Consider the following 12,289-nt stretch of genomic DNA (forward strand, 5'->3'; position numbering starts at 1 on the left):
CTACCTATCTACCTACCCATCTCTCTCTCTCTCTCTCTCTCTCTCTCTCTCTCTCTCTCTCTCTCTCTCTCTTTCAATTAAGAAGAGAATATAAGGGAAAAAAGGGGAATAGAAGGCACAGCTTAGATGTTATCACAATTAAGGAAACAGGACATTTGAGACACCGCCATAAAGGAAGTAGCAGCTAAGATAGTATTACTAACAAGGGGTACCATCCTCTCATCTGCTCTGGGGGTTGACTGCGAACAGTAAATAAATGAAGGTGATTAAAAATCTTTGGATTCCTATTTTCTAAACTAGTCTTTATTTGGAGCTATCAGGATGAATGCATTAGTAAGGTGAGCAAAAGTCAAAGGGAACTTTTTTTGTGACAGAACAGTAGAGCTACCAGATGTCCTTAGATATTTTTCTTAATGCAGGGGATACTGTTCCATAAAGTATGTATGGAGATAGGGCTTTTTGGTGGACTACATATGCTCTGACACCTTTGCTAATTGGTTCTTGTTATAGAGGCCTGTGATTGGTGACTTGAGTGAGGAAAAGTTGCCTAATATATAGGTTATAGAGACAGGTGTTGTAGTGGGTTAAATCCTGGACCTGAAATCATTAAGACTGAGTTAAAATCCAGCCTCAGATACGTACAAGCCACATGATTTTGGACAAGTCACTTTACCTCTGTCTGCCTTATCTGTAAAATGGGGATAATAATAATAATACCTACCTTATTGGTATTGTTTGTTCTTCCTTCTAGAAGAGGATCATGGCATCAGGGAGGTGATACCATGACTGCAAGTAATTATTTAAGTGAGGGAGGACTGTGCAAGATCACTTGCCTCACTTTCCCCTCCAGAGCCAGACATAGATCAGGATGTGGGGAGATGGCCCTGGATGCAATGGGAGAATTTGGCCTTTTTAAGCTAAGGTCTCCTTCAACAGGTCTCAGTTTTACTCAGGTTGTACAACTTCAGTGATTAAGGCTAAGTAGCAATTGAGGCAAAGAATCTCCTTTCACGTAATTAAAAAAAATCCAAAAAAATCTGAGAAGGGAAGACCCTTTGGCCAAAGCAGAAATGACCACTATTTACATCCAACCTGAGTCAATCAGGATCCAAAAAAATGCCCAAATGGGACTTGGCCTAAGGGTGAAAATTAAATGAGATACAATTTGCAAAGATCTCAGCAAAGTGCCTGGGGCTTAATAAATGCTTCTTTCTCTCTTCTCTTGGGATCACTTCATGATCTGTATTCAAAGAAGTTAGACACAATGAGATTTGCAGTCTGCCTAGTCTCATGCTCCTTTAGGCAGACACATATTCTTGTTGCTATGTGTGGGCAATCACTATTGCAACTGGACTGGGGAGAAGTAAGGAAGACAATTCACCTTTACTCTTGGAAATTCGAGAGCTGATATTGATCCTGTTCCAAGAAAAAGATCATATCAAAAGAGACTGGAAATTATCTCTCCTCCCTCCTTATTGCCCACAGAATGGGCAGCTCTTCCTGGCTCAGTACCCTCCTTGTCTCTGACCCAGGCTCACTCTCACAGCAGCCAAGGGACTGACCAGGTAGTCATTGTTGTGCAAAGGACCAGAGCACAAGTGGCTCAAGGTCTAAGCAGAAGTCTCCCAGATGAATGCTCATAGATGGTCTCCATCACACTTATCCAAGTATTTATTTTCCTCCAAGCATATCTAGACTTCCAGGCAGGTACAAGGGATTGCTGTTAAGGTAGCATCCAAGCAAAGTTAGCCCAGTCCTGTCATCATGAATACCCACTATTCTTCATTCCCCTGAGACTGAAGCAGATATTGTAACAATTCCACAAGATCATCAATTTAGAGATATAAGTGATATTATAGGCTACTTACTCAATTTTCTTCATTTTATAGATGAGGAAACTGAGGCACAGATAGGTTAATTGACTTGCTAAGGATAATGCAGCAAGACTGAAGCAGAATTTGAGCTCCTCTTCCTGCTTCCAGCTTTCTTTTCATTGTACAGCCTCCCTGTGCAACCTAGCTGAGCCTTTATAAGTATTGCTCTCGATTTTAAAGGATAGTAAGACTATTACACACTTGGGGGCATCCTGAGTTAATAGTCTTGCACATTTTTTAAAGATCAGGTCCAATTGGTCTTTGTGAAAGGAAAATCTGGAGGAGGCACCTTTAACTGGATAGGTATCTGGCTGGGAGATTAAAAGATTTTTGAAGCATGAATTCTTCATTCACTCATTCATTCCTAGTATAACTAGACCCCCTAGGCAGATGAGGACCTAAAATTCTATTGTCTGACTTTTATGTTTGAAGTCAAGACCAGGGTCAGCACATAGAGACCATGATGAAGCCATGGGGGCTCTGATAGTCCCTGAAAGTGCCTCTGTTGGAACAAGAGGTTTGGCAATTGTTAATGCTGTAAAGTTACCCATGCATATATCCTGAAAATAAAAGGCTATTAAATTTAAAAAAAAAATAAGAAAAAAAAAAGAAAGTGCCTCTGTGAATGTAATGTCAGGCTGGTCTTAAATTTCTAACATTTACTTCCTTCATAGGGTAATATCACTGTCCTCATGACAATGCTTATTATCCAGATTGATGCTTCCAAGTCTTCCATTTCTAGATGCTATTTTATTTCAGACTATATAGTATTTTTAAAGGTCATTAAACTGTATTGGCTACATTGGTTGGGACTCCATAATTCATCATATTCTGGAGAAGAATTCAAAATATTTAGGTGTTCATTCTCCACTACCTACCATACACAGGTCAATTGAGCAATCACAAGCCAGAGCATCAAACAGGGTCTGCTTTATTACACTCCATGCTTACAGCAGATTGGTTCCTGCCAATGGTGGAGGCTGCCAGAAACAATGCTATATATGCCACCTTCAGGAACTTATGCTTTCAGGAAATCTAGGAATTCTGTCCAAGGGTCTGCCTGGAAAATAAACCAGAGATGTAGAAAACGTCCACTTTGCTGAAGTGAGAAAACTACCTACAAGGGAAATTCAGGCCACTTGGCAATTATTAAAGTGGACTTAGGAGCAGGGGAGACCACAGGGAGTTTGATGGAGAATGAGGGTCCTGTTGTGGAAAGCTGGAGAACTGGTCTGAGGAGATCAAACAAATATCCCCTTATTCAGGTTTTCTTGGGGTTTAGATGAGAGCTATTTGACATCTTTTCAATAACTGAGCATAGAATTGAACAAATTAGAATCATCTGGTTTCTTGAAAGAAGTATTTTTTCCTAAGTAAATTATCACAGTTAAGATGAAGAGGAGTGGTTTTTTACCCCACTGCTAAAGCATCATCATCGTCATCATCATCATCATCATCATTATCATCATCATCACCATCAATAACAATGCTTTAAGGTTTGCAAAACACTTTACAAATATTATCTCATTTGATCCTCATAACAATTCCAGAAAGTAGGTGTAATTAATATCCCTCTTTTATTTATGGTCACACAGCTAGTAAGTGTCTGAGGCTGGATTTTAAACTCAGGAATTCCTGACTCCAATAAGTCACTTAGATTCCATATTAAATGAAGTAGTTATACCAAATTTGCTCTGAGGTCCTTTTAAATTTTATTTTCTTAAATTTAATTCTCAACCTCTGATTCCATTTATCTATTTCAGCATCAGTTGTTTTGTATGGTGTATGTTGCTTGCCTAGTAAGAAATGCCCTAAGATTTTAGCATGTTTTTGACTTTTGAGTATATATGTGTGTGTGTGGATATGTGGATATATATAATTATATAAATATAAAAATGTACACATACATCCATGCACATATATTCATGTATATGTGTATTAATGCATATGCATGTGTGCATGTATAAGCATCTTTTAGCCTCCTTAAATATTAAAAGAGAACAAAGTGAGAATTCTGATGAAACACTTTGTTCCTGAAGAAATGACCTGCAAATAGGAGAACTTGTTTTATGTTTAGGAGACTCAGAAAATAAGGATTCTGAGACAATATTGTCTGATGAAAAAGCATAGAAAACTAGGGTTTTATCACTTAGTAGCTTGATAAAATTGAGTAAATCTCATTGTCTGATTGTTCATCTGTAAAATGGATATAATATTCAGAAAATGAGAATTTTTTTTATGGGATGGGGTCTTAAAGCTCACCCAATCCAACCTCTTCATTTTGCAGATAAAGAAACTGAGACTCAAAAAAGTTAAACCCAAGATTATGCAGAGAGTGAGGGACAGAATCCCAGATCAGGACCTATATTCCTCTATATTCCCCACTCTTCAAAAAAAAGTCCTGTTTTTTCTAGGGGGCAGCCTAATTAATGGAATAGAGCTTTGTGTTTTGGTTTGAGGGAAGAGAGAACTCTTATTTCTTTGAACTAAAAAATCCTGTGGGATGCCCTGCGGCTCCGCAAATTATAGTATAGAAAAATGTTCTTGTCTATGGCTAAGGGTCATTTACTGTAACTGTTTTTATCACTGTAAGTACATATAGTTCCAAAGCTCAGCTGTACTGAATCCCCAAAATTACCTTTTTCTCTCTTTATTTTGTTCACTGTTTTGTTGAAATATAATTATAATCAAATGTCTTGGAATTAAACTCATCCATATATAGCTAGGTTAACTTCCACCATTCAATAGCCTCTACAAGATTTTGCTTTAAGGAGCATTGTTAAATCAGGAAAGTTATTAACAATAAACCATGTGTCCAAATAGGAATGCTTCCATATTCCAAACATATTTCCATACTTCCATATTTTTCTATTGATCTATCTTTCTATGGAAACAGAAGAAAATCTCTCCATGCTTTGGTAAATTGTCTTCATGAAATGCTTCAACCCCTCTCCCAAATTCATTATTTAATGGTCAGTTTTCTGGTGAAGGCCTTATTTAGGCTTGTTGTCAGTCCCCAGATCCATATTCAAATCCTTTTCAATTTGACAGGACTTGCCAAGCCAGGTAAGATAGGAAGTTACTAGGGAGACAGATTAGTGGATCTCTTCAATTTATTCAGTTTAATTGCATACTATATGCCAGCTATTGTATTAATGCTGGAGATACAAATTAGAAAAAGAAACAGTCCTTATTTTCTTTATTTTATTTTATTTTATTTTTTATTATTGCTTTTTATTTACAAGTTATATTCATGGGTAATTTTACAGCATTGACAATTGCAAAACCTTTTGTTCCAAATCTTTTTTTCCCTCCTTCCTCCCACCCCCTCCCCCAGATGGCAGATTGACCAATACATGCTAAATATGTTAAAGTATGTTAAATCCAATATATGTATACATGTGCAAACAGTTATTTTGCTTTCCAAAAAGAATCAGACTTTGAAATAGCGTACAATTAACCTGGGAAGGCAATAAAAAATGCAGGTAGACAAAAATAGCGGGATTCTATGTAGTGGTTCACATTCATTTCCCAGAGTTCTTTCGCTGGGTGTAGCTGGTTCAATTCATTACTGCTCTATTGGAACTGATTTGGTTCATCTCATTGTTGAAGATGGTCATGTCCATCAGCATGGATCATCATCTAGTATTGTTGTTGAAGTATATAATGATCTCCTGGTTCTGCTCATTTCATTGAGCATCAGTTGATGTAAGTCTCTCCAGGCCTTTCTGAAATCATCCTGTTGGTCATTTCTTACAGAACAATTATATTCCATAGCATTCATATACCACAGTTTATTCAGCCATTCTCCAATTGATGGGCATCCACTCAGTTTCCAATTTCTGGCCACTACAAAAAGGGCTGCCACAAACATTCATGCACATACAGATCCCTTTCCCTCCTTTAAGATTTCTTTGGGATATAAGCCCTGTAGTAGCACTGCTGGATCAAAGAGTATGCACAGTTTGATAACTTTTTGAGCATAGTTCCAAATTGCTCTCCAGAATGGCTGGATGTGTTCACAATTCCACCAACAATGCATCAGTGTTCCAGTTTTCCCACATCACCTCCAACATTCCGCATTATTTTTCCCTGTCATTCTAGCCAATCTGACAGGTGGGTAGTGATATCTCAGAGTTGTCTTAATTTGCATTTCTCTGGTTAATAATGAACAGGCCTTATTTTCAAGGATCTCATAATCAAATCAGTGAAGACAAAATACAAAAGGAAGATCAAAGGGATAAAAGAGAAGGGGGGCCTCTCAACGGTACCTGGCATGGAGATGTGATATTTCAAGTAGTGGAAGCTAATCAGAGCTGCTGATGAAAAATGCAGTTGCCAACAATGTTATCATCACTCAATAAAGGAAAACTTTTGGAGAAATTTTGTGCCCCATCGACTAACCTTCCAATCTGAGGAGAGAGACAAATGGCAGTGAGTTGATAAAATATTGAGTGTCAAAACCTCAGTAAATCTGGGATATTGAGATGTAATCTCTTTGATGAGGGAGCTCTAAGCTTCATTGAACTATGACTGTAGGATATTGGTATTTTCAATGTCCCTATGATAAGCCCCTACTCCCCTTGCTCCCCAGTAAGGTGCTTGTCAGTTTGCCTAAGAAGGAAGTAAGTCAAAAGCTCCCAATATTGATCAGCAGTGGGACCAGCTGGTGAGTTGTCCTTGCCAGTCCAAATGAGATAAGGAGACCTCATCTTAAAACAGCAAATGGACTTTCTAGAACTTGTGTTTTTCTGGTTTTGGTTAAGAAAACTCAGGTTGTATTTGTGCAAAGATCAGGGCATTGGTAGAGGACTGTAGTAAAAAATATAATTTTAATTATTATCATAACTCATTTTAAAGCAGACTAGATCCCTCTTTCCAGATCCACCTCAATTTTAGTCCTTGTCCCAAGTGAAAGATAAGGTGGGTGAAGAGAGTGAGAAGTAATTAGATGGAACATATGAGGCAGAAGTTGATAAAGATGCCATTGTCTCAAGCTTGTAGATCACACAATAGTGCTCCATATCAACAATAGCTAGCATTTAGATTATGTGTCATGGTCTTAAGTGCACTGGCTATTGACTTCATTTAGTCCAATGATTCTAAATCTAGAGACATTAATTGTCATTCAACTCATGGTTCCCAGGGTCCAGTTGGTTTGAATACAAGTCTTTGGGTTGCAGTTGGTCAGTCCTGAGCATCGCTGTAGAATTCTGCTTTACTTTGTCCTCTAAGACTGACATGATCACTCTGAATCAGGATTATTTAGCCTTTGTATCTATTTTAATGATTTGGGTTGCTCTTTGGAGAACAAAGAGGGAGCCCAGTTTGGTCTAAGATCTAGAACAGCTCCAAAAAGTGATCAAAATAATGTTCGTAGAAAGAGAAAATTTAATTCATCAAATAATCCTTCCATCCTTACTATGTGTAAGACATACATACAAAGCAACCTCCCTAGTGAGTCAAAGCAAAAAATTACCCATTAGAATATAACATCTCCTGATAATACCCATGTATAGTTCTGCTGGGCTTCTCCCCATCATGGTACCTATGTTGCCTTCAGTTATAGAAATTGGGGCATTTACACAAAGTCCAGTTTTGTCCAGCCCATTTAATAGTTTTTATCAGACATAGTGTCACTCTATTTGATATCCCTGGCAGATATTGACCCAGAATTCCTAAGTGTTTGTGAGATCCTAAATCTAGAGCCAGAAAGGATCTTACCATACATTCTCCTTATTTTATAGGTGAAATAAATGAATCCTGGAGAAGTTAAATGAATTGTCCAGTGTCACTCAGGTCCTAAGTAATGGAGTCTAAATTCAAAGTCAAGTTTTGTGATTCTAAGGTCTGTATTCATTTCTTTTCCTCCTAACCATTTCTTTGAAGACTTCCAGAGCAGCTTACCTCATTACCTTCCAAGGCAGTTTAGTTCACTTTTTGAATATCTCCAATGATTAGGAAGACCCTTACAATTAGTTGAAATGGACCTCTCTACAATTCATTCACTGCTCTTTTTATAGTTTGGTCATTTGTGTCTGACTCTCCATGATCCCATTTGCAGATACTGGAAGGATTTGCCATTTCCTTCTCCAGCTCACTTTACAGATGAAGAAACTGGGGTAAACAGGGTTAAGTGACTAGCCCAGACTCACATAGCTAGTAAATGTCTGAGACTAGATTTGAACTAAATTTTCCTGACTCCAGGCTTGGGCTCTGTCCACTCTACCACCTAACTGCCCTTCACTGCTCTTAATTCGGTCTTTAAGAGCTAAAAAGAGTAGGAAAAAGGATTTGAAAAACAGAGTGGGGACCAGACTAGTCTAGAACCCTGGGATTCTGACCTCGAAGCCTGTGCTCTTTGTATCTGCATCTTACTTCCCCAAGAACTTTATAGATTGGTCAGAAGTTTGCCCTGTATGGTGAGGGCAATTTTCTTAGCACAAAAGATGCTCACATTCAACAGTGGAGAGTGTTTCCTCACCTGGGGAGTTCATAGGTCTAGACCACGGAGGGAAAATGTCACCTACCTTTTCATGTTGTTGTGGGGATTCAATGAAGATAATCTGGGATATGGCCTTTGCAAAATCTAAAGCATTACATAAGTGTGAGCTTTTATCCAATCCAATACCCTCATTTTTTAGAGGTCCCAAAATTTAAAATCTTTTACCCAAATTGATGTAGGTAGGACTCTGCTGAGGGCCTCAAGTTGCAGATCTTCATCTCTCCTAGCTCACAACAGTGACCCCCAAGACAAAGTAGGAGATCACCCAGTGGGGCCTGACTCATTCCATAGTCGCTGGCTTCCCTCCCCCACCCCTAATTGCTGCATTCCAGCAGCCTGAGGCAGCACTGGGTTGTTTCAGCACATGGAGGATTTGAGACCAATTATGGCTTTGCATTGGCAGGCCTTTGTGGTGGTAAAAAATAACTCTAATATGTTCTCACATTCCTAAAAGTATGGCCTGAAAAATAAAATGTTGCTTTGAAAGAATGATTTCCTCTGTATGCTCAAACACATTAGTAGCCCTTTCCAGGAAGTTTAAAATACATGGCCTGGACCTAGTTAAAATGGCCTAGGAATTGCCACTGGGCTCTGTAGGGGACTGGGAGGTGAATCTAATTGATTTTTTTTTTAAATAAAATTTATTATTTATTTATTTTTCATATTCCTTTCATTTTAATTTTGGGGTTCCAAATTATCTCTCTCTCCCTTTTACCCACTGGTAAGGCAAATAAAATGATACCAATTAATTATACATGTGACATTATGCAAAACTTATTTTCATGTTAGTTATGTCAGAAAAAGAGTTATAAAATTATACTTTAATTTGTCAGAATTCATCAGTTCTCTCTTTGGAAGTAGCATTTTTTCTCCTTTATGAGTCATTTAGAATTGTCTTGCATCGCTATATTGATCAGTCTTTCACAGTTGATCATCATTACAACATTGATGTTACTGGGCACAATAGTCTGGTCTACTCAGTTTGCTTTGCATCAGTTGACACACATTTTGCCATTTCTTTTTCCTGAAGTCACCCCCTTTGCCATTTCTGATAGCACAATAGTACTCTGTCACAATTTATGCCACAGCTCATTCAGCCATTCCCCAATTGAAAAGCATCACTTCAATTTTCAGTTTTTTGCCAGCATAAAAAGAGCTACTATAAATATATCCTCTATATAGATCTTTATTCTTTTTCTTTGATCTCTTTGGGGTACAGAACTAGTAGTGGTATTGCTGAGTCAAAAGGGATATACAATTTTAAAGTCTTTTGGGCATAGTTCCAAATTGTTCAACACTCCACCAACAGTTTGTTAATGTACTTATTTTTATCCATCCCCTCCAGTATGTCATTTCTATTAAGTGTACCTTAGGTAGTAACTTAGAGTTGTTCTAATTTGCATTTTTCTAATCAGTAATGATTTAGAGCATTTTTATATAACTATAGATAATTTTCATCAAGGCATCTGAAAAATGCCTATTCATTTCCTTTGATCATTTATCAATTGAGGAACAGCTCTTATTTCTAAAGATTTGATTCAGTTTTTTATATATCTGAGAAATAAAGTCTTTATCAAGAAAACTTGCTATATATTTTTCACAATTATGAAGACTATGTACTTCCCTCCATTCTATTTCTTTTTGTTTATCCTGCTCTTCCTCTCTCCTTTTACCTTGCACATTCTCAAAAATGTTTTGCTCCTGAATTTTACTTCCCCCAACCTGCCCTCCTTCCTATCAGCAATGCTCTTTTGTCCCCTTCCCTTCCTACTTTTTTGTGAGGTAAGACAGATTTTTATACCTAAGTGTATATGTATATATATAATATTCTTTCTTCTTTGAACCAATTTCAAAGAAAGTCGGGTTCAAAAATTGCTATCACTACCTTCATTTCCCCCTCTAATATAAAAGTTCTTTCTTGCAAACCTCTTTTATGTGAGACATTTTTTTTTTACTCATTCTAGCTCCCTTGTGACCAACTAGAAGTACTTCTTTCTGCCCCAATGGGATTCAGAACTACTTATGAGCTATAGATTTGCCAATCAGTACTAGCTGTACCCAGTACCAGGAAAAGATTCCCTGTATTCCCTTTGTTGTCATTTTTCTTTCTTATCCCTTATCCTTTCTGGTCTGGGAGTTCCCAAAGCTGTTATTGCTGCCGCTACTGTTTCCAAGGTCTACTTCTGATGTTCTCGCTGTGCTCTGGGCCAGGCTACCTCCCTGGTATTACATAGCTCTCTTTTAGACCTCTCAAATTGTCTTAGACTGAAAAATGTTCCACTCCGACCTTTTATGGCTCTGAAAATTCAAAATTTGATTTGAGAAGTTATTTTACAGTTTCTTGGATGGAAATTTTGGGAAAGTTCAGCTGTGTTGTTGCCTCCATCATCTTGGTTCCACCCTATGGTTGTATATTTTTTTCACTCTATCTTCTCAGTTTTCATCTATTTTCTCTTTTGGAAACTTTTCCACTTCATCCTAAAAATTTGAGTTTATATGTCAGATTGAGTGGATAGTTTTTAATCCTATTTGCAATAGGGAGCCCAGGGTTTCAACAGTATATGGAGCTACCAGGGTAGAAACCTCTTCCTACTGATACATATCTGTAACTCCCATGCTTCTTAGATTTTTAGAGTAGTGCTTGGGTCAGTGGTAACTAGAGAAATCCAATTATTAAATTATTACTGGCAATATTTATACCTTGTAAATCAGCAAACTTGTAAATCAGCTTGCTTTATTATTTTGTTGATTTTTTGGACTTAAAAAGTTGATGGGGAAAATATTAATAATGGGGATTAACTTAAAAGTATATCCTAAGGTGCCTTGCCCCAATTCTCAACAGAACTGGTTTTTAATATATACAAACACACCTCTCCAGGGCAGTTAAATAACTTGCCCAGAGTCACATAACTATTTAGTGTCAGAATTAACTCAAATCCTCCTGAATCTAAGACTCAATCTTTATCTGGGTATGCTGTATTTTTTCAGGATAATGAGATGAAGATAATCTTATGGTTTATAACTAGGAGAAAACTTAGTAATTACACTACCCTTGAATCACAGAATCTCTTATAGGTCATATAGTTCAACCTATACCTAAACAAGGATCCCTTCCCCAGTATCTTTAAAAAGTGATCATTCAGACTGTGCTTCAAGACCCTTAGAGAGGAGCAGCCCATTTCTTCCGGAGCAGGCAGCATATTTACTTTCAGACAGTCCTGATGGTTAGAGTAATTTTTTATTATATCAAATTCAAAAATTTTCTCTCTTCATCTTCCCACCCACAGTTCCTATCTCTTCCCCCAGGGCTACACAGCATGACTCTAATCTCTTTTTTATAAGAAGGCTCTCCAAATTCAACTATATTATCCATCTTCCCCCTTTAAATCTTCTCTAGATAAAGCATCTCCAGTTAGTTCAATCTATTTAGGGTTGTCACCATATTGATCACTTCTCCTCTAGAAGTATTCAATGTCCTTTTAAAAATGCTACTTTGCTCATTTTACAAGTGAGGAAACTGAGGTACATTTTAGTTAAAGCAGTTATCCAAGACTATATATGAAGTAGTAATGTTTCTCTTTCTTGTTCTAGGCAAATGTATGTACTCTCCTAAATGTGGAGAAGAGAAATTTAGACCAAAATAAAATATGTTGTCATAATCATTTTATATAATATAAGCAGTGAGGTACTGAAGGAATATCATTGAATTAGAATGTGAGATTCTCAACTATAGGGATTGTGCTTTTGCCTTTCTTTGTTCCTCCAGCACAGAGAATAGTGCCTGGCACATGCTTAACACTTAATAAATGCCTATTGACTGATTTTACAGTCAGAAGCCTGGGTTTGAGTCCTCTTCAAGGTTTCTTTCTTTTGCTTTAAGCTTTATTTTCTGCTTTTCTAAAGGAGGGAT

Source organism: Sarcophilus harrisii, chromosome 1 (assembly GCF_902635505.1).
Source record: "Sarcophilus harrisii chromosome 1, mSarHar1.11, whole genome shotgun sequence".
NCBI lineage: Eukaryota > Metazoa > Chordata > Mammalia > Dasyuromorphia > Dasyuridae > Sarcophilus > Sarcophilus harrisii.